Genomic DNA, 22,261 nt, shown 5'->3' with positions numbered 1-22,261 from the left:
CACCCTGGGGGTGCAGGCCGGTGCCGGGACCGCGCGGGTGTGGGCCGGGGGCGCGGGGGCCGCGATGGCGGGGGGCGCGGGCGCGCCCAAGACGGTGGGCGCTCAACCCCGCCTCCCAGACCTGCCTCCCAATTTTCGGTGAGTGGTGTAGCCCTGGGCGGCGTGCAAAGTGTGCGACGGCGGCGCTTACCCCTGCTGTGCGCCTCCTTACCTCCAGCCACCCACCCCGCCCTCCCAGCGGCGCGCGCCCGCCGAGGTAGGTGTCAGAGAGCCGAATTCGAATTATTTGCGACGCCCGGACGGAGTTTCGTATCTTCGGACGAGAAAAGTGCGATGGGAGTGCAAAGCTAGCCCTGCTCGAAGCAGCAGGCGCGCCGGTGTCACGGGAGCCGAGGAGCGGTGGCCGTGGCTGTGGAGTCGGTGCTCGAGGCGTCCTCCCAGGTGGGAGAGGTGGCGGCCTTGCCTGGGCGCCCTGGGGGCTCTGGAACAGAGGGAAAAGTAGTTTACGGAACGTGAACTTGTTTGAGGGTTCTTTCAAAACTCTCAAGTGTCCCGCCGCACACTAGGATATAGCAGTGCACGGGATTAGGAGCAGGGTTACTAAATTTTCAACCAGTTGACCCCAGCCCGCCTTTCCTGGGACCTTGGTTAGGTCATCTGCTGCCACCATGGTGTCTGCTGGGATACGGTTTATTCATTCAATAAATGTTTGGTGCCTGCGAGTTCCGCGGCTCACCATGTGCCCAGGTGAGCCGAGGCGGCCAGGTAATCAGGCTAAGACGTGAGCAGTATCTTGGATGGGACACAGGCCTACGTCCCGGAAAGCCCAGATATGCAAAGTCCACAAACTGTCTTCCAACTTTTTCTTTGACTTCTTAACAGAGCCCATGAAACTTAAGATGTTTGATGGAGAAGGAGAAAAAAGAAAAGTCTACCTATAAATGGAAACACATTTAACAGTCCCCAGGGGTATGGGGCGGCTGATACCACCAGAGGCCTTGAGCAAACTTGTACCATTTTAAGTTAGCTTTGAAAATAAAAAGACACTGTTAGCCATTCAACAGGATGACTGAAATTCCCCCCTTTTCCCCAGTTTGCTCCACTTCGAGTAAGAAAAGGTGTGACAGATGAAGATGCCACGTATTATTTTTCTTGGCCCCTTCAGGTACCCCGCTGCCCCCATTGTACAAGGCCTCTTTTTTATGAATCTGAAAGGACAACAGAGGGCGATTCAAAGTCACCAAACAACACTTGGAATTAAGAACAGGAAGCGCAGCCTAGACACCGTCCTGCCCTGGGCTGCTGCAGACCCCTGACTTTCTTGAACTTGGCTGAAAAGTTGGGGCCAGGTTTTTGTCACACTCCTGATCATGGATGGCCTCTCTTCCACACAAAAATACACCTTATTTTGAAAATGCTCAAAGGAACTATCCTAGGTTGATGCTTTTCACCTAACCAAAGATGCATTAAAATGTGCAGATACACCTGAATGTGCTCATAGGAGAACTCAGCAGTAAGGCCTCAGAATCGATGATTCCTAGGCTGCGTGTACTAGTGATAGTGAGGCTCACTACCATCCACCACCTAAATTAGAACCGCTTGATGACACAGCACAGGTTCTATATCTTTAGATGGTAAATTAAAAATTCCTGGCTGAATTTGATTGATTGTCATTTTTAAAAATTGTTAAAGACTTGTAAGAGGGAAGAATAGGCCAGACATTTTTGTTATGCTCCATTTGTTCAAAAGCATCTTCCTTCCTGCTTCTACTGTGGCAAAGCACAGATACATTGTCTTTAAGAGGTACAAGGTAAATAGTAACAAATACAACCTAGATACTTATGCCAGGAGCTACAAAGTTATACAATGAATATAACGAAGAGCCTCCTTATTTGGAAATCTCTGAGCTCCATTACCACCTTCCCCTTTTAGATAAACATCACACCTGAACTTTAAAAGGAGTGAAACTGCCCCATGTCATATACTAACATGCGTCCTAGGCAAGGCACAATTGGGACTATTGTCCTAGAAATGGGTAACGCAAGATCAGGCTTTACTCCTTTCAGCTCTCAATCTATGAGGCCACTCTTGAAAACAAAAATTTTTTAAGTGTAGGTTTCACCTATATTTTATTATGACTAACTACTGATGGATAAATAAAGCATTTACTTTGTAAATAAATGACAGCAGGTGGAATCATGGGTTTACAGGTAAGCAAATGACACCCAGAGTGCTGAAACACAAGCTGGCTTGTGGTCAGCTAGGCTGTCTGTTTTCACTCCACACAAAGTGAAAGAAGAGATTTTACTGAGCTTTTGGCCTCAAATTTGACCTCTTGAGGCCCTAAAAGTTGTGATTTTTTTTTTCAAGTCTTTTAGATTTGGAGGCTACCATGTGTGACCTTTTCATACAAGTTAGTAATTTAATTGATCATTACTGTTTTAAGTACCTAGTTTATGCTTTGAAAGTGGGGCAATCTATTGGCATAACTCTTGGAACAGTCCAGATGAGAGAGCTTTCCAATGGAAGGGGCCCCTCGTCTGGCTCAGGAAGAGAAGGGAGTTATGGAGATTTCAGGGAGGGACAAAGGGCAGAATATCTTGGGTATAAAATGCCCAAGGAAAGCACAGATCTCTGCAGGAGACTTGCTTCATGCCCAAGCCAGCCAGTTGAGATCATAACACATCCCTAACCTAAAACACTAGGTCACCTAACGAAAAAACTTGTTTACACAGATGGTGTCACACACTACATGGAGATATGGCCTCGAAACATTTCTTTCCAACATTCCATATTTGACAACAATGAACAACGTCCCACATCAGGGTTTGAATTCTGTGGTCTTGTCAGCTTCGTGGTGATAAAGGCAGTTTGTGTTCCTTGGCCCCTGGGTATCCTCCTTTCTGAGTAAGAATGCCTTGTCTACCTTTTGAAGCAGTGGACTTGCTACAGCTTAGAATCCTGAAAATACTGTTCTGCTTAATGCTGTCACTCAGTCTTTGGACAAGAATGTTATCCTTGGCCTTTCATTAGTTGGGGTCATTTTAAGTTGTCTTCCAAGAGCCCAGAGCAAATATAATTATAATATTATTCTAATAGCCTAGGAAACAATAAATAGGTTTCCACTGAAACAGAAACTTTAGCTGTAAGGTTTTAATAATAGTATTTAGCACTTCCACAGTGTTTCCTGTCTTCAAAGCACGTTCTGCACTTTAATTAGCTAGAATGACTGAAACTGCTATTGCAAATGAATATCAAAGCCTATGTCATGTAGATGATGAAAGCAGGAATTGTAAAAAGCATTTCCTAGTCTCAGTTAATCCTTGTAAGAAGGCTCTATTACTTTAGACCATAAAAGTTCTTAGAAATCGAATGTAGTGATTATCTAGGACATTTTTTTTTCTTGTCATATTCACTAGTTAGTAACTCCAACCATAAAGTAACCCTAAACTTGTATTCAAAACTAAACATGATATAAAACTTCATTTCATAAGACTTGAAGTCAATTACTGAAGAATTAACTACATGGCCATATAACATTTTCCTATTTATTATCCATCAACTCATTTTAAAATGATCTGTTTTTAATTCAGAACATACTCTAATTCAAACAGAATGTGGACATACATTGGCCAGTGTATTTGGACCCAATTTCTTGAGCCAGTGGCTTTGAGATGCTGTTCAAACATCTACTTAAAAGCATGGCACATAATATGAGGGCAAAGAGGACGTTTTGCAGCCCTTCTTGATCTTTCCTGACTCTCTGATGGGGAGGCACCATCTGTGAGAGAGGCTTCCTGGTCTCTGTGGACAGACGCCCAATTCCCCAGGCCATCAGTGCCTTTCTCACCACATCCCCATGAGCCCCAGCGTAGGCAGGAATGGACTTTTAACAAAACCACCATCTACCTCAAGAAGGGGGAAGCTAACAAAAAGAGATGACATGTATTACTTTGTTCCTTTTAGAAGCCTAAATGATATGATGCACATGTTACCCTTCATTGAAGATTCTAGGTGGACAAACAACTTGGATATCAACAGGGAGCAGAAAACAAACCCACTAGCAGGACCAAAAGGCAGACCCATCAGCAGAACACAGGCGGCAGCTTCCACAAGTAACTCCAAAACTGAAAGTCAAATCCAGGAGAAGACTGAGGAAGCTCCATTTTCTTTGAGGTACATCAACATCAATAACAGATCAATGGACCCACTTAATGGAGCTCTTAATTGAGTAGAAAAAAAATATTTAAGAGTTTTGCTGCTCTACAGCAGGAAAGTTAATTTTCCTAAACTGAAATATCCTTCACTTCCCTTGGGGAAAAATTTTCATGAGGACTAAGGTAATGGGAAAACCTGTTGCTTAGAACTTTTAACTTGGCCTTGAAGATGGAAACTCATCCAGGATGGAGAATAATGTGGGGAGACTAGTTAAAAATAGACATGGACCAGTTTACTTTCCTGCTTATTTACAAGATGCCTTATTTAAATGACACTTTGATCCAACATCTTACTAAACAAGTGACAACAGGAAAAAATAAGAGGCAGTTGGTGCACCTGGAGATGTGATATTGAGGCCAGTCAGGAGGCCTGAGGTTCTAATAAAATTTCCTTAGATAAAAGAAGCCCTTTATAATTGTTCTTATTTTAAACATTTTAGGGTTTTTTTCATGGTATTCACTTCTTCAAATTTAGCTCCATAGAATTGGAGTTTAGACAGTTAAAAACACTGGATTAATTAGGCAATTCATTTTGTTTAGTTAAATGCTGCTTTGTGGACATATACAAATGAAACGACTGCTAAATAGAAGTTTTACATCTTCGGATTTTATCTACCTGCCAACCAAATGTAGGTGATCATTTTCAAACAGCCTTGCCGTTATGGTCTAGCCTCAGTTTGGGAAAACTGAGATTCAGACTGGGCCTCAGGTGTCATTCGCCTTCAGAGCTAAAACCCCCTCTCCAGTCCCACTTCCATCTGCTGTTGGTAAACCAGGAATTAAGCAATTAACGTGACATAATTAGTCACACGTTTAATTCATCTAGAAATGTAGATACCTTTTCATCGTTTTGTGTTTGCCCACACGTTTTAGTTGAAATTGAAAAATGTGTAATTACCGCTTAGCTCCACCTATTTCCCTGGCTTTTATTTTGAGGGGGGAACTAACCATCGGGGCACAGGCTGCACAGCTCCCAATGAGGAGGGCTGCCCCCTCTTTTCGCACAGGCTCCAACTCTCCTTCCCAAGGCCACCGCAGCCTTCCTCTGCTTGATTTCCATGTAGCCTCCAGTTGGTTGAAATTCAGCATTTGCTGGGGAGCTCAGGGCTATGCCCTCTGCTCTCCCACTCAGCAGTTTATTGAGGGCTTGGCAGTGTGCACAGAACTCTCACTGGCCTGTCAGGAGCCCACTCAACAGCAGAGCCCAGATGGCACTGTGTCTTTCTAAGGTCCTTGCCGACCACTGGAAGTTATGAGAAGGGGAAAATTATTCAGCCCAAGCGGCAAGCATTTGCAACCAGTCTGGGGATCAGATGAAAAGGAGATTTTTTATGAGCTACAGACCTCAGCTCTACCCACAGCCACGTCCCAGGGTCTCTGCACGCCGCCCAATACTGGGAAGGCTGCCTCTGCCCGCTTTCTTGAACATTCCTGTTTTTCGGTTGCCTTAGTCTCTACTACCTTCTCAGATTACGGCTCCTTTTGTGCTAATTACACCGAAAAAATTGAAAGAATGTCGCTGACTTTACAAAGAACACAAAGCAGACTTGCTTAAAAAACTAAATATAGCCAGTTTCTTTCAGAAGGCAGACAGACTCGGCCTTCCAATGATTTGTACTATGCAGATTAATTGCAGATGGCCAATTCATTTATTAGGACCCAAATGACAGAAGGGCTCAGCTATCGGCAGGACAGATTAAAAATGTGTGTTGCTTTTGGGGGCCATTTACATAAAATGAGAAGGTCTGATTAATGACGAACTTTTTTTTTTCCCCAGCCCTTAATTGTAAATTAAGATTTGCTGATGATGATGGGCTAATTTAAGCTACCGTGGAAAGAGGAAAGAAATGGAAGCTGCTGATCGTAGGAAGCAGTACCTGTACTGCGCAAGTAAAAATATAAATGAAACGAAAGAAGAAAATCTAACTTCTCATTCTGGAAGGCAGTGGCTGCCACAGATCAAGAGGATATTGTTTTGCAGCCCCTCTTCTCCATTATGTAAGAAATGGCCATTATGTAAGAAAGACAGACTTGGGAAGGGGGTATTATCTCTGCTAGCCAAGCAAATTATAGATTACTCCCCACCTCCACCCCACCACCATGAAATCCTGAAAGAGTTAATAGGTGAACAGTAGCAGCTTGGAATGATTTACTTTTTTTCTAAGGAACATTAAATACTGAATTGCTCATGCTGAAATAACGCTACAGCTGTGATCCATGGGGCTGAGTTTTGGACACTGGCTCGAGTGACAGGTGTACTCGTTGTTTGCCCAGCTCGGCTGAAATTGTGATGCCTAACTCAAATTTTTTCCCAATTAACTGGTGAGGATTCTGGAGCCAGCCAGGAAAGGGCCTTTTGCCACAAGCACGGAAGACATGCGTGCTCAGCCTTCAACAAAAATGTCAGCCTTAGGGGAGAATGGAGCCGTTGCTCCCTGATAATAAAAACAAAAAAATGAGGCCGGGCGCGGTGGCTCACGCCAGCACTTTGGGAGGCCGAGGCAGGCGGATCACGAGGTCAGGAGATCGAGACCACGGTGAAACCCCGTCGCTACTAAAAATACAAAAAAATTAGCCGGGCGCAGTGGCGGGCGCCCGTAGCCCCAGCTACTCGGGAGGCTGCGGCGGGAGAATGGCGTGAACCCGGGAGGCGGAGCTTGCAGTGAGCCGAGATCGCGCCACTGCACTCCAGCCTGGGCGACAAACCCAGACTCCGTCTCAAAACAAAACAAAACAAACACAAACAAACAAAAAAGAAAATGGAGATGGACCTGCAATGTCTAGAAAGGTAGGGAAAAGAGACAATCTAACTGGGACAAAGCCCTTCTAGGTTCTAAAGCAAACAGGTTTGTCCTACAATTCAGCTCTTGGAGGATTTTAGGGATTGAAGCAAGTCCAGGATTCTAGGAAATGTGTCACCAAAATTGGTATTATTAGAGAAAGTGGCACAAAGCTACAAGTGCAGAGTCTGATCTGCAACATGCTAATTACATCTATTTTTATCCCAGGGTTGCAGTGACCTAACACCAAGAAATAAAAACTCTGGAAAACTAGCCCTTCACATATGGAAGGTATGATTACCCCCGGGTATGGGAGCCCCTGGGAGAACTTTCACTGGGTCCAGGGGTTTAACCTGAGGTGAGAAAGCAGCAGTCACCCAGGAAGGTGGTTGACTTTCAAGAGCACTTGGCAACAGTGAGGGAAGGCACATGGGGAGTTGCGGGATGATGTCAGCATGTAGTAAGAGGGGAACTCTGAAATGTCCAAGGCCAGCCCAAGCAAACGGCGCTATCTCCACGTGGTGCCCTGGTCTGGAGAGGGAAGGAAGAAGGCTAGGCTGTGTTTTGCCAAGCCAAGACTTATCACTGAGGAAGCTTTCCTCAATCCATTCCCCTGATAGCAAAGGCCCTGGATCCCTATCTTCTGCCAAGATGGTGCCAAATAGCTCAACCATACAAAGGAAATGGATATAAAACTTAATTGGGACCCAGAGACATCTAATCTCCAAGTTAAAGCACCACTCCTTTTACTCATAACCATTGGAGGCATCCCAAAGTCTAGAAAAGCCGAAATGACCCTCAATTCATATTCTGGTGTTATTTAACCCACGCCTCTGGGAGGCGCTCAAGAACAGGATAATTTAATGTCATTCTCAGCCTGAAAAGTTCCTTAGTTTTCTTTTAATTAAATCAGTAATTATTTTAAATGCATCATTTCAACAGGATACCATAAGTTAGTTGAATGAATGCATGTAAAACCAAAATGTTGACTGGCATAATCCCCAAATCGAATTAATATTTTAATCTTAGGTATAACATACTTTATATTTCATACCTTGCACGTTCTTAAATGTGTTAAATGTGTTTTCCACAACTTGGCATAACTACACATCCACTCAGTTTATTGGGTGGGGAGGCAGAGAAGAGAACTTTGTTTAAACAAAACAAAACAAAACAAAAAACTATGACTAAAGGATAGAACTCTACAGCAGACATTTAGTTTCTACAATTGATGCCAAAGGTAGAAGAGATTTTGAGAGGAAAAAAAAAATAGATGGATAATTTCTAAAACATGTAAAGCAAAACAGCAAATATGCAAATGCAAGAAAAAAAAAAACACAACTAGCTAGCAGCATGAAAACCCCAGGGAAACAAACAAGAACATCATGGTAATTGATAGTAATTGAACCCCTGCTTAACCTTCCTCCCAATACCTGATAATTCTGTGAAATCACCCAGCTGTCACTCTTGTCCTTTTAGAAACATGACATTGATTTGTCTAGCAAAGACCCATCATTAGAATTCTGAGGTCTGCTTAATGGGGCCACTAATAAATCTAAGTCATCAATTCTTGACCTTTTGTTTCCTGAAATTCTCGGTATGTGGTAAACTGCTGAAAACACATTTTCAAGGTCTGTGACTGTAACATGAAAAATAAAGGATCAAGGCTGCGCTTTGAAGGTCTGATCATATCTGGGCTCTGCCCTGCCTGCACCCCCGAGGGAAAATAAGTAAGATGGATTCGGAACAGCATCTGGGGGTCATATCAATACCCTCTTTTGGGCTGAGCTATTTGCAAATAAAAATGGACTGTGTAAGACTGAACTACAAAGGGAGATGTGCCAAGGAGCCATTGCCCCTTCCTCTGCCTCTCCATGTTCCCTTCCTCCCCCATCTGCCTGGCTTTTTACTGCACTGAGAGATCAGGAAAAATTCCAGCCAAGAGAGTCTAAACTGGCTATGCACACGAGGAAAAAGAGAGAGAGAGAGATTATCTAGTCTCAGTTTTGGTGACTTTGAAATAAAAGGTTTGGGTTGGGGAGGGTCAGCTTTTTTTTTCAAGGAACAGAATCATGGAGATTTTTTCTTTTTCTGTAAAAGTGAAATGCTTCTCAACCTTATTTTTTGCTGGCTGGATTGAGCTGGTTGTAACCTAAGACAAAATGTGGGCAGGTGCCTTCAGCTTCCTCTAAATTCTAAGATGGCTGCAGGCACCAGATTCTGACAGTGATGTTGCTGAGAGTCTAGCCATAAAGATATCTTTCCACACGGTTCTCCCTCCACGTCTGCCTAGAAGGACTAGCCTGCTGCTTCATTTCCCCCCTCCTCTGCAGCCGATTTCAGATGGCTGCAGCAGAGAAAGCGAGGCCCCCACACCTTGTTTGTGTGTACCCTTCCTTCCGCACCCCTCTGAGTGCATTTGGGCTGTGTTGGGGTAACATCAGGACAGGTGGTTGGCTGAGCTGATCCTCTCAAATATTCAGGCAAACTGGTTGTTTATAGACAAAACATCCAGATGCTTTTTCACGATTGAACTTTTGACCAAATTGATTGTATGCTTTGGTGTCAAGAAGACAAAAACCCAAGTCAAAAAGGTCCCCAGAACAGGACATTTGCAGGCAATGAATAGTAGGAAGAATTACATATTTCTAGCAATGAAAAATGTGAGTTTTTTAGATTGTGCTAAATGACTCGATATTGACCAGAGCAAAGCTACAAGTGAAAGAATGGATCTTTTTAAGGTTATATTGTTCCCATTTATTTGGCTTTGTGCTGCCAGAAAGTGGCTTGGAGGCTTGCTTTTTAGTGCTCTGTGAAATGTAAATGGTCTAAATTAAGAAGCTATCTAATCTCAAACAATATTAATTGTGACATGAAAAATGAGACCAATTCTTCCGACATTACAATCACCACCACCTCACATTAACTGATCACCTCACTATGTTTCTCAAAAGCCTGCATATTTTCCTTTTCCAAAGTGCCTATTTTTAAGAGGAGACAAAAATCCTCAAATACTTTACTTATTCTGATGCTGAAAATGTGGTCTGCTAAAGTGGGCTTCCTTTGGCCTCCAGGCTCTGCAAACCTCTACATCTCATTTGTCTCCCTCCCCCCCCCCACCCGCACCCCCACCACCACCGCTGCCTCTGCATTAAAACTCTTTCTAAAATAAAACTACTAAGCAGCCAGGCGGTCATAAGCCAGGATGCTGCTCCTGCATCTCCCTCCTTCCAGACAGAACTGCCGGACCCTAATGTTGCTTTCCAGAAGGAATAGGGGGAAAATGCATTTTCACATATTTTTTAAGTGTTTTTCCCTAAATGGGTCCATTAAAATCAGCCAGATCACTGTTCCCCCATCTCTGTAGCAGGCAGAATCACCACGCATGGAGATAGGAGCAAATTTGTATTTCCAGTTGGCTCTGATGGGGAGATTGCAGTTGTTCTAGGGAAAGGCGATCTCTATCCCTGCAGTACTGCCTCACAATTTCAAGACCACTGCCTCCTCCCATAAGATTCTGCAGATGTTGCACTTTGCTTGTTAAACCTCTTGCTAAATGTAAGAAATAAAGTTGTTTTACTTGTAAATGTCCGTAATTCACCTACTGCAAAGCCCTAAGTCCTTGCTGTTTCATTACCAGCTGCCCATTAATAACCATCAAATTAGAAGTGTCTCTAGCAGCATGACAATTTAGTGAGGGGAATAAGAACAGAAAATCACAAATTGTTCAGAGAAGTTGCTGCATAGCAGGCCTCCTGGGGCCGGGGCCCGATGCCCCTTGGTGTTTAGTTCAAGGCCATGGGGCTCTCTTGGGTGACATCACTTCTAACATAGATACTGTGTAATTCAGTTACACAAAAGCAGCCCAGACAAGCAGGCTCACATCATCTCTTGTGCTCTGCGTAAGTCTGCACCAGAGGCTCTCAACACAGCCTGCACTTCCTGTTGCATGCCAGGAAAGGGCCCTAAAACCAAGGAGGGAGGTGAAAGGAAACACAAAATAATGCACCTTCTTTGTTTTTGTTTCTTTTCCGCCCTCTCTGCTCCCTTCATCTCTAAGGACTCCACAGCTAACCTGGACTCATTTTGTTACTTCCCATTCCCAGGAAGAAAGGCTTTTTCCAGCTGTGAGAGTCTAGGATTCACTTATATCTCTTTCTAAACACGACCAGCCCAGAATTCTCAGGCCACTTTTGGGTGTTGTAGCAACACAATAGGTGCCTCCTGTGGACCCCATGCCTCCAATCAGAGCAGGGATTACCGGCAAGGCCGGGAGGTGGGAAGTCAGGGACAGCGCCGTTCTCTCGTTCTTGCTTGAGCTGACTGTACCCTCTTAACATCTGGGGCTCCAACTCTTTCCCCATTCCTAAAACACGGCTGGCTTCTGCCCATCAGAGCATCAGTCCTGGGCTTCCTGGGCTCTGTCCCTTTATCCTGCTCTGAAGCCCTTAAGTGTCCATTTCAACCTCACACCTGACTTAGCACCTGACTTTAAAGAAAAACATCCTTTTCAACAATAAGGTACGTGACCACTTGAAACCCCTCCAAGGCTTTCAAAGCTGCTGGAGCAGAGCACAACTAGGAGAACCAGCCCTGGGGTTAAAATCTCACGGAAGGGAAGGGGGAAGCTGGCATGTAGCAGGTGGCTCCTTTGGGCCATCCTATTCACCATTTGCCCCTGGCTGACTAGTCTTGGGCCCCCACAGAACAGGCCACTGGTGCACAGGCTCAGGGAAGGGCTTCTCTCCCCCTCTCCAACTGCATCTGTCATTTGGCAGTGACAGCCGCTTTGCACTCTGTACCTTGGCAGCTCACATCTCTTTCAGAGCCCCCTCCTTTCCCCCCACCACGAGCCTCCTCTGTAAAAACCGGAAAAAAAAAAATCGTGTTCTTTCATCATAATTAAAGTGCTGTCAGGGAAAATGGCATGGCTGAGTTTTGCTGCTGTTGAAATGACCCTCCTCCTCCACTCCTCTTCGCTTCCCTCATTTGCTAAAGTGGTCCTTTCTCTGCCTGAAATCAGGCCCTTTGGTGATGGAAATTTTAGCTTAAAGCAGAGTTCTAAGCAGAATCCTAACCTTGCGAGGGTGGGGAGAAAATCAATGTTTTGAGCTGGTGTCTGTTTGCAGCGAGGTGCTGGTGAGGCCATTTTCATCAGGAGGAACGGTGGTGGTGGCTACTTCTGGGCTTTAGATCCACGCAAGGTCTCCTAAATACAAGTCACTGTCATGGTACACAATTTAGCAAAACTTGGAGGCTGATTTTCCCCGTTGACTTAGCTAAGGGTCAGGAGGAAGCTATTTAGAAGTACAGAGGTTCTGCATCTGGGAGGATAAAATCCAAACGCCTCTCATGCTCAGAGGGAAAGCACGCCTGCATGTTTACTATCGCTGCTGGCCTACGTGCTTGTGTGTCTGAAATAAAACTGTAACTTATATAATTCGATGCTCTCCTCCTCACTGAGTGATACTGAGTCATACTTGGGTGGCGGGGGGGTACTTCTTGTGCGTTGTGGACACCGCATCATGTAGGGGTCTTTTTAACACCTCATATCATTTTGTGACAATGTCATTCTAATCCTGTTAGCCATTACAGAACTTTCTGAAAATAATTTCAGGTGGGTGACATTAAAAAAATAAAAACCCACCCCTCTGAGTGACTTTGAACTCTGCCATTAGAATCCATGACATCTGTTCAAATACACATTATGGGAGGGACTCATAATATTCATCCCAACCGTCACCTACTTACATTATAAGGAAACTCGAGTGTTAGGAGCTTTCAAAATTAGTTTAATTTCCTTTTCCTAAAGATCACGCATCTCAGAAAGGCCCCTTTTAACTTACACTGGGGAACTTAATTGGCAGGCTTTTGGGTTTCTATAAGAGTATTGCTAATATCTGGCAAGTCAAGATGGCAATCTGGGCCGCCCTCAATGGAATCATTAGCTGTTAATACACCTCTGAGTAACTCTAAGCTAAGGTGTGAAATCAACCCAAGCGCCACTAAGCCCCAGTTTTTCCTAAGGATATAACCGCAGGACAGTTGGGGGGGCTGTTTATGTAACATACAAACAACAAGGTTGTTTTGCTGCTGGCTTATTTGCTGGCCTGGACTCCTGCCTCCTTGCTCCTTCCCCCATGCCCTTCACATTATATTTCTTTTTTAAAGAAAGTAAAGCAACCGTATAGTACTCAAGCCTCTTTTATTTCCTGACTGTTGTATGTGTCATAGCCGTGGACGCTGGAGAAAAACATGGGGCTTGTCATTATCGACCGGAGCCGGAATGAGTCAGGCACCCTGAAGGCTACGATCTGAACCTGACTGCCACTGAATGGGGTGGGGGGGGCACCCCGCTGCCAGGCAGAATAACACTGAGCACTATGCTGCTACTTGGAGATCTGGTGTGAGGGGTCCACGTGTCCTGGGGTCACAGTGGAAGAAAGTCAACTCATTGCTTAGAGGGCTGCTAGGCAGCCATAGACTTGGGTTGGAAAAACAGGGTATGGGGCTGGAACTAGAAGTGGGGAGGGGGTGACTGCCCAAATGCTCTCCCCTGTTCCCCCCAATGCCTCTTGTTAGAATGCTACTCTTGAGAACCCCACTATTACAAATGTGACTCTCTGGGCTTTTGGGCCTCTAAAGCTCTTTATTAAAACGCACATGTCCCTTAAGAGTAGCCTCATCAGCCTTTGCCAGCTAATGGGATTAACCGAAGAGAACACAGCCACCTGCAGGGAGGTAAGGAGGCCTGGGGCCAAATCACTTTTCAGATGTGCCATGTGCTCATCCACGATCACCCAGAACACAAAATTCAGGCATTCTTGTTTCGGTGGCAATTTTTAAGAAGCCACAACTTAATAATTCTATAAATCTCAATCATATTCACTATGGAGCAAAGTTCACCTGAGAGTTCTTTCAGTTCAATCATCCAGACAACCTTCCCTTGTCTTATTTTTAACATAAAAAATAGCTAGCAATCTGTATTACACAGATATTTTCAAAAAAACATAAAGGTCACTATCATATGCTGTGATAGTTACAGAGACCTATCCATAAGACATATTATTTCAAGGGTAATAAATAGATAATTTAAAAGTATTTGTGAAAGGAAAGTTGGAAATTAAATTCTGGAAATTAAAATGTGTTTTTCATTCCACAATGGCTGGAAATTAATTATAGTATTTGAATATAGACTATCTCTATCTGCATTAGGGAACAAAACAAAAGAGACCCAAAGCTCAGGATCTAAGATGGAGGACTGGAACAAAGATAGAGGGCAGGCCAGGAACTAAGATGGAAGGCAGGCCAGCAGCAAAGATAGAGGGCAGGCCAGGAGCAAAGATAGAAGGCAGGCCAGGAGCTAAGATGGAGGGCAGGCCAGGAGCTAAGATGGAGGGCAGGCCAGGAGCTAAGATGGAGGGCAGGCCAGGAGCTACGATGGAGGGCAGGCCAGGAACTAAGATAGAAGGCAGGCCAGAAGCTAAGATGGAGGGCAGGCCAGGAGCTAAGATGTAAGACTAGAGCTAAGACGGGGGCCAGCCCAAGAGCTAAGATGGAGGGTTGGAGCTAAGATGGAGGATGAAAGCACTAAGGTGAAAGCACTCTGTAGTACATAAGGATCTGGCTGCAAACTACACTTTCCCATCTAACTCTCAAAACACTAATCCTAGACATAGAAGATTTCTAAGGTTAGGTGGGAAATATTGGGCCCATCTTCCTAAGAGAATTTTAGTCTTGAAAGATCCTGGAAGGCATAGTTTGGCTCCAGAGAGTGCACAATGAAAGAAAGAAGTTGGCAAAAGGCAGTTCTCAGCACCACCCTTGGGCCAGGCCTCTGCAGCCCCTCCTGGAAGCAAGACTGCCTCCTCAGCATGGCCAGTAACCCTCTGGGCTGTGCCTCCTGGAGAAAGGCCTCATTCAGTCCCATGACTGACAAGTTATCAACAGGGAGGTCTACCCTATCAACAGGGAGGTCTATCCTGTGACTAGCAAAGGTTCAGTCACTGCTGTTTGTGCAGAAATTTTCAGCCTCAGAGTGGCATGAAAATCTGAATGGCTGTGCCTGTCAAATGTTGTTTGTTTTGACCCCAGCAGATCCTTCTAGGTTTTCTGCAGTTTAATTATCGGCACTTTTAGGTAACCTCTGATTTGGTGTGCTCAACTGGGCTGGAAGACTCTTAGCAGGTTGTTGAAGTCTTTTGGTTGACAATCTTTCCATCTTTCCTTATTTATTCCCTGTGTAATCGCTTAGCAGAGACTGCCCACTCTTGTTAACTTCCTGGGTTTGTTTTGATTCCATCAAGGGAGTAGCAATGTCTCATACTTTTGTCTTCCCCACGGGGAAGGGCACATATTTGGCACTCAATACATGTATATCGAATGAATGAACAAATGAAAATGCCCGAATTGAGGCAAACTCACCGACCAGGCAAGGATTCATCCTTCTAAGGGGCGTGGCAGACACGTGAGCAGCTACTGCAAGCTTAGAGATGCTACCAGACAGACAAAAAGGAGTAAGGCTATTTCGACCTTCAAGTTAACCAAAAAATTAGGAAATAACTTATCAGTGAGAAAAAATGGGTACATGTGCTAGTCCCTGTGTACCAAGGACTGGGCAGGATTCCATGCTTTTGCCAAGTTGGACATAACCTACAGATGAGTAAACCTCAGACCTGCCAATAGTCAAACATTTGAAAAATTAATTTGTGACAACTGTTTTCACTTGGAACCCTGATGGATTTAACTGTTTTCTTAAATTAGGCATGTCATTTTATGCTAAATTTCCACTAAACATTTCCCAACAACATTTCTTTCTTCCTGAAGAACCACCATGACCCCTAACTCCCTGACAACTCCAAAATGTCACAGAAGGCCCATTTTATAAACATATTTGTGAATGAGTTCCTTTTCGTAGCTATTAGATCAGCAATTATTTTCCCCAACACTGGCCCCTAATCAGCCATTTTGCTAAGTCTCAAAGCAACACAAATTTAGCTCAAATCAATTAGCAACACATTTCTAACTCTTGGTGCTTGGGGAGAGTCTGAACTCCTCCTGATGGGATGAGGCTAACGCCTTGAGAATGAACTGAGAGGCAGGTCAGCCCAGGAAGCCACTTCTGCCTTTGTGGTTGTGCTTTACAAGAAGGCCAAAATGTGGGAGAATGGGGTCCAACCACAACAAATTAGGATGAAATTTTGATTTTATTTTTTTTCTCTTGAGCTGATGAATGAAGCCCAGGACATAGAAAGGCAGCTGACGGAATATTTTCCCCACCAATGCCAGGAAGCTGAAGGTCTGCTCTTGTGATTTGCATCTGGCTGTGATGTTCTCTCTCTGCCCCCCACCCTCACCCCAGCACAGAGCAATCAACCTTGTCCCTGTTCTCCTCCGGCTGAATTCCCCCCTTTTCTCTTCCCCTCACCTTTCCTTGCTGAACAGAATTGTCTTCCCTCTCTAATGAACATAACCCAAGAGAATAAAACTTGTTTTTCAAAGTGGGGAGGGGGAATGGGAGGAAGAAAGGAAGGAAGGGAGGAAGGAAGGAAAAAGAAAAAAAGAAAACAATGCCTACAGTGGGTCTGGCTGGAACCCAATTCTCAAGGACATCGATTTGTAAAATTCAAAGGTTTCCCCAACATCAAAGATGTATACTTAACTTATAGGATGCTCACTTTTAACCTTAGGGTTTGCTTTGTTTTGTTCTGGATAATTATCAAATTTAAAAATTTATGATTTTTTTTTTTTTTAAAGAACTAGAAGGTTCTCTGTGTGCCAGACTTTCTAAAACAAAACAAAACCACTTAGTGGGATAAGGCATGTGAAAACACTTGTGCTCCATGAAGTGTGCTACATGCAGTGTGTTCCTAACTTTAAAATAAAACAAAAATTGGACCATCGTTTTAGAATCAGGAGATAAACACTTGGGAAAGCAATAAGAGGTGAGAGGGCAGTGGTCAGAGCTCAGAGGGTGGTGGTGGCCCCCGTCTTGGCACACAAGAGAGGCCTCTGTCCCAGCTCTTCTGGTTGGCACTTGAACGAACAAGGGACCTCATGGGGCAGTGAGATGGGGAGGAGAGGATGCCCCAGCCTGGATTGTGAACCTGCCTCTCCTCCCCGTACTCCTGTCCCGTCTAGCCAGCCTCCCTCAGCTGTGCCAGCCACACCCTCCTTGGCAGCGCTCCACCCCCTGCCTGGTAGAAGGATAATCACTTGCAACCTGATCCTCTCCTCTGTTCTGGACTAGAAGTTCCTAGAGGGCAAGGACCCCATTTGGTGCTTAGAGCTAAACTTGGCAAAGGCACTCTTTTCTTTTTTCTTTTCTTCTCTTTTTTCTTTTCCTTTCTTTTCTTTTCTCCCCCTCCCTCCTCTCTCCCTTCCTTCTTCCTTCCTTCTCTCTCTCTTTCCTTTCCCTTTTTTTTCCTCCTCTCTCTCCCTTTTAATTTTTGTTGTTGTTGTTGTTGTTGTTGTTGTTGTTGTTTTTTAGACGGAGTATCATTCTTGTTGCCCAGGATGGAGTGCAATGGCACAATCTCGGCTCACTGCAAACCCTGCCTCCCGGGTTCAAGCGATTCTCCTGTCTCAGCCTCCCGAGTAGCTGGAATTACAGGCATGCGCCACCATGCCCAGCTAATTTTGTATTTTTAGTAGAGATGATGTTTCTCCATGTTAGTCAGGCTGGTCTTGAACTCCTGACCTCAGGTGATCTGCCCACCTCGGCCTCCCAAAGTGCTGGGATTACAGGCGTGAACCACTGCTCCCTTTCAAATTTTTAAATTTAATCTCTATTTACTTCTTTCCTTCCGTTTGCACCTTAATTTCTCTTTGTCTCTCTCTTTCAACAATAAACAACTGGCCAAAGGGAATTGGTTTTAATTTCTGAGTCGTTCACAAGGACCCCGGGATTTCAAAAGATCAGAGAAGGAAAAACAAAGGGAGGGAAACTCAATTCTTTCCCTGCTCTTCCCCGCCAGCGAAAGGACTGAACAAGTGAAAGAACTGTGAAAGGACGATGGCGAACATGGAAGAGCTCTAAGGAAACTGTCCTGTAGTGTGTGTGTGTGGAGCAGGGGGATTAATAGGAAACTGCACACCATGATTCATGCCCTCTCAAAACTATGCATACACCTGAGTAAAGAACAGGGGGAGATAATGATCAGTAAAATCACAGCAGGGTGAGGGCAGGCTGGGGGGATTTCCTGTAATATTATGATGTCATTTTAACAATAAATACAACTAGAAGAAAAGGCGCCCGGCCAAGTGTGGGATGTGGGTTCCATGTCATGTGGGAAGCGAAAGTGGGCAGTTGGGCCCCAGAAGGGAGAGTTCTAAGAGGGTGTGGTTCCCTCTAAGGGAGGGATTTGTGCGTCTGGCGCAGGGAGAAGACTGACCAAGAAAGCCACCAAATAAACAGACCAAACCCCCAACCACCCCTCCCCTGAGAAAAGCACAGAATGGCTGTATTGGTGTTAAAAGTAAGGTCCCCGGGACCCAAGACAGGATGAGAGCCCCAACCAAAACACCCTGGAAACATGGGGCTTTTTTTCCATTTGGGCATCCTACATTTCATCTAGAGAATTCCAAGATCCCAATTTCTGAGAGCAGACCCAGCCATTCTGAGCTCTCTGCTGACCTCTGGTGGGGAGGAGCTCCCATGGCCCAGGAAAGGTTGGAAAGAGGCAGCCACCTGCCCTGGCCTCCTCTGTTCCCCACGGTCTACAGGGTCACCTGCCCTCAGCCACCACTCAGGGCTAGAAGTCAGGGACTGTGAGGAGAAGAAAGTGCAAGAAAAGCTTTAAAGAATCCTCAGAGGAATATGGGCATAAGAGAATCATGTTGTAGGAAAGTTATCAAGTAAAAGAAAAATTTTTTAATAGATGGGTGGGAGGGACGTTTACCTTAAATCAACCCTGTGTATTCAGTTTCTTTAACTTTGCAATTTTAAGAGAGAGGGGAGAAAGAATGTGTATATGAATGGGGTATGGAGGGTAAATTTGATCAGAAAGAAATAAATTCCCATTGGAGGACTTTGTAGGTCCTTGTGTGGGAGGCCTGTGTGGCCCTTCTCAAATAGATGACCTCATCATTTTCCAGCTGCTGGGTGGGGTGGTGCGGGGGGCAGAAATGGAAGGGAATGGCAATGGTACCTGTTCTTGGAACCAAGGAATTTGACCCAGACACCATCGGACCCAGCTTCCCCTCCCGTGGAAACGAGGCCTAAAGAAGCCAGAAGTGGCCTGCCCCAAGGCAGTGCTGAGCCTGAGATGGACAGTAGGGGTCCCATCCTTAGAGAGGACACCTTCGCTAGTGAGAATGCCCCGGTATGCCGTGAAGCACTGAGAAGTGGAGAGGGGTTGAGGAGGGGAAGAACTTAAAACTAGCCCTGAGGGCTCAGAGATCCTGAAAAACACAATGATGCTTGCATGAATGGAAAAGCAATGATGTATCCCTAGCAAGTCCCTTCTCTGTAAACAATCATTGACCATGCACCTCAAATTCTACTTCATCTCTCCATATTGTCTTAAATGCTAACTTCTCCAGGTAGGCCCCTTAGATTTCCCTGGTGGAAACTGGAGCTCTGCTCACCTATGAACCTCTTTTCTAGCCCTTGATTGAGGTGTGAAAGAGTTTACCACCAAACTCTGCTCCCACAAAGATTCTCCCGGTGATTGGGACCCAGAAACTATTAATTATTTACCAAAGGACAACAGAGGGCCCTACCATTTGATTTCCTATACAATCTGCCATTTTGGAACAGACATTTAAAAAAGTTTGTGTTGGATAGGGGGTTGGCATACCTCATCTATTGAAACTTTATAAGATAATTACATAAGTTTTAAAGTGAGAAAGACATCCCTCCTGTTTTTTCAATTGAGAAAAACTAGAACCAGGGATTTGTCCAAGATCTCAGGACCAGTTCCCAGGAGAACCGGGGCACCAGGGCTGTGAATCTGGAGGTTACCTGATCGTGTGCTTTCCTGCCTTGGCTAAGATCTTCAGATCCACTCGTTAAAAGTTGCCGGGATTTGTCCTTAGATGTCAATTGCTCAACTGAAACCTTTTAAAAACATTCCTCAGCCTTAGGGGCAGGGGCCGTGTCCTTGGGAAGGAGGATTTAGGGAGGGGGATGCGGGTTCTGCCTTAGGCGCCGGCGCAAGGGTGAATTTTTGAAAGCCAGGCTGTCAATCGTAAAAGCCGAGCGCCATCTGCCAGCCGGTTCTGAGTAGCCTTGCTTTCTTTCATTGTTTCCACTTCCCAGCCCTGAATAATTTGTGTTCTCATTTATTTCCCTCCAAAAAAAAGGTAGTTCCTGCTCAGAAAGCCCCTCCAAAATAAGAACCCTATTTAAAAATAAATCTTAGAAGAGAGTGAGAGAGCGAGAAAACAAAGGAAAAGTGAGAAAGAAATTCGAGAACTCCTTAGGAGGCTGCTTTCCGTTCTCCCCTTTCTGGATTGTGAAACTTCTGAGAAAATGAGAGATGAGCCCCCTTTCTTCAACTAAGGCAGCCCTAATGGTCTTGCTTCTTCTTTCTGACCTCTCACCTTCTTGTGGCAGAGCAGATGCCCCACTTTGAGCCTGCCTTAACATCTGAAATCAGACCCTAACTCTGGGGAATCAAGATTGCAGGGCCAGAAAAAAAAAAAAAAAGCTGGCTGCGGTGGTTCATGCCTGTAATCCCAGCACTTTGGGAGGCCAAGGTGGGCGGATCATCTGAAGTCAGGAGTTGGAGACCAGCCTGGCTAACATGGTGAAACCCCGTCTCTACTAAAAAGACAAATATTGGCAGGGCAGGGTGGCTCACGCCTGTAATCCCAGCACTTTGGGAGGCTGAGGCAGGCGGATCACCTGAGATCGGGAGTTTGAGACCAGCCTGACCAATATGGAGAACCCCATCACTACTAAAAATACATAATTAGCTATGTGTGGTGGCGTGCGCCTATAGTACCAGCTACTCAGGAAGCTGAGGCAGGAGAATTGCTTGAACCTGGGAGGTGGAGGTTGCAGTGAGCCAAGATCATGCCACTTCACTCCAGCCTGGGTGACAGAGCAAGACTCCATCTCAAAAAAAAAAAAAAAAAAAAAGAAAGAAAGAAACAGGAGAGGTGTCCACTATCTGCTATATGTTAGCTTAAGTCTGAGGCTGAGATGCCTGCAAGCCTTTTGGATTCATCCCTGGCACCTGAGTTCCAAGTCTCAATCTCAAGCCTCCTTTCTCAAGCTGTCCCTGTCCTGCCCCCATCTTGTGTCTTGACTTTCTCATACATAAAGCTGAACACAGAGATACCCTCTGCTTCTTCCCTGACAACTCATCAAATTTAAGGTGCTCTCCTGACCATGGCAGGACCCCAGGAATACTTGGCAGAATCATTCCTAAATGGGGCCTCGTCAATACTTTCAAGAATCAAACTTTAGCCTTTTCCCGATGTCAGCTTGGCAAATTCATGGAATCCTAGAATAAAGTTCTAGAATCAACCAAGGTCCCAGGAATGAGAACCCCCAACTTCTAACCCAGTGCTGTTTGTACTATTCTAGGACCCTCCCAAAGAGCTGGAGCTCCTCTGCCCACAGCCTCCCCCATCAGACCAGACCTATGGTAGAAGACAGCAAGGAGTAAACGCTGTAAGCTCACAAACACCAAACTGCCCTAGGATGAACGATTTCGTAAGAGCGCTCCAGAATGACTGGATCCCATCAGGAACATTTCCAAAGACTCCCACTCAGAAAGGGGAGCCCTCCTGGGAGTGTCCATCCTAAAACCCACACTGGCCATTTGTTTTGCAAAACAAAATGATCTAATGTGCTTCCTTTTAGCAGCTAAAAATGCTTAATTATAAATAGCTAGAAGTTTTCTGGCAATCCAACTTTTAAAAATTTTCCCCTAACGTCTGGCATTTGTTTTTGGGTTCTGCCCTGAGTCTTCTAAGCATTTGCTTGGAAAGATGTTGCACTTTCACAGGCAAAATTTCAAAATCAACATTCAAGAAGCTTGCCTTTGGTAATTTCTAGGATTCTGCAGTAAGGAGGTTTTATAGTTAGGGGACACTTTGCTTAGCTGAACTTGTGACATAAAAAGCTAGTCTTCAGACAAGTTTTGATTTCAAATGATATTTTAAATTTTACATGTCTGATATATAATTTATCAAACTACCAATATATTTCTACACCTTCCCCTAAAGAAATCCTAATAGTAAAAGCTAAAGTGTTGAAATACACCTGCATGTCTGGAGTGGAGAGTGGTTATTGTCTATCTATTTATTTAT

At 44.8% G+C, this 22,261-nt stretch overlaps 2 protein-coding genes and 1 long non-coding RNA gene across 6 annotated transcripts in view; 1 reads left to right on the top strand and 2 right to left on the bottom strand.

The window, feature by feature from the left end:
- The window catches only part of LOC117974231 (neuroendocrine secretory protein 55), a 55,737-nt gene that overhangs the window by 6,598 nt on the left and 26,878 nt on the right, over positions 1–22,261 (bottom strand). The window lies entirely within an intron of this gene.
- GNAS (GNAS complex locus) overlaps positions 1–22,261 on the bottom strand; it is a 70,617-nt gene that overhangs the window by 22,121 nt on the left and 26,235 nt on the right. The window lies entirely within an intron of this gene.
- LOC112437977 (uncharacterized) lies at positions 20–22,213 on the top strand. The gene is made up of 3 exons (XR_008622348.2): positions 20–4,176; positions 5,995–7,288; positions 21,534–22,213. It is a non-coding gene; the product is annotated as an uncharacterized LOC112437977 (long non-coding RNA).

This window comes from Pan paniscus, chromosome 21 (genome assembly GCF_029289425.2).
Source record: "Pan paniscus chromosome 21, NHGRI_mPanPan1-v2.0_pri, whole genome shotgun sequence".
Classification (NCBI taxonomy): domain Eukaryota; kingdom Metazoa; phylum Chordata; class Mammalia; order Primates; family Hominidae; genus Pan; species Pan paniscus.
Note: the sequence above shows the minus strand (reverse complement) of the source record. Positions and strands in the feature narration are given on the sequence as shown.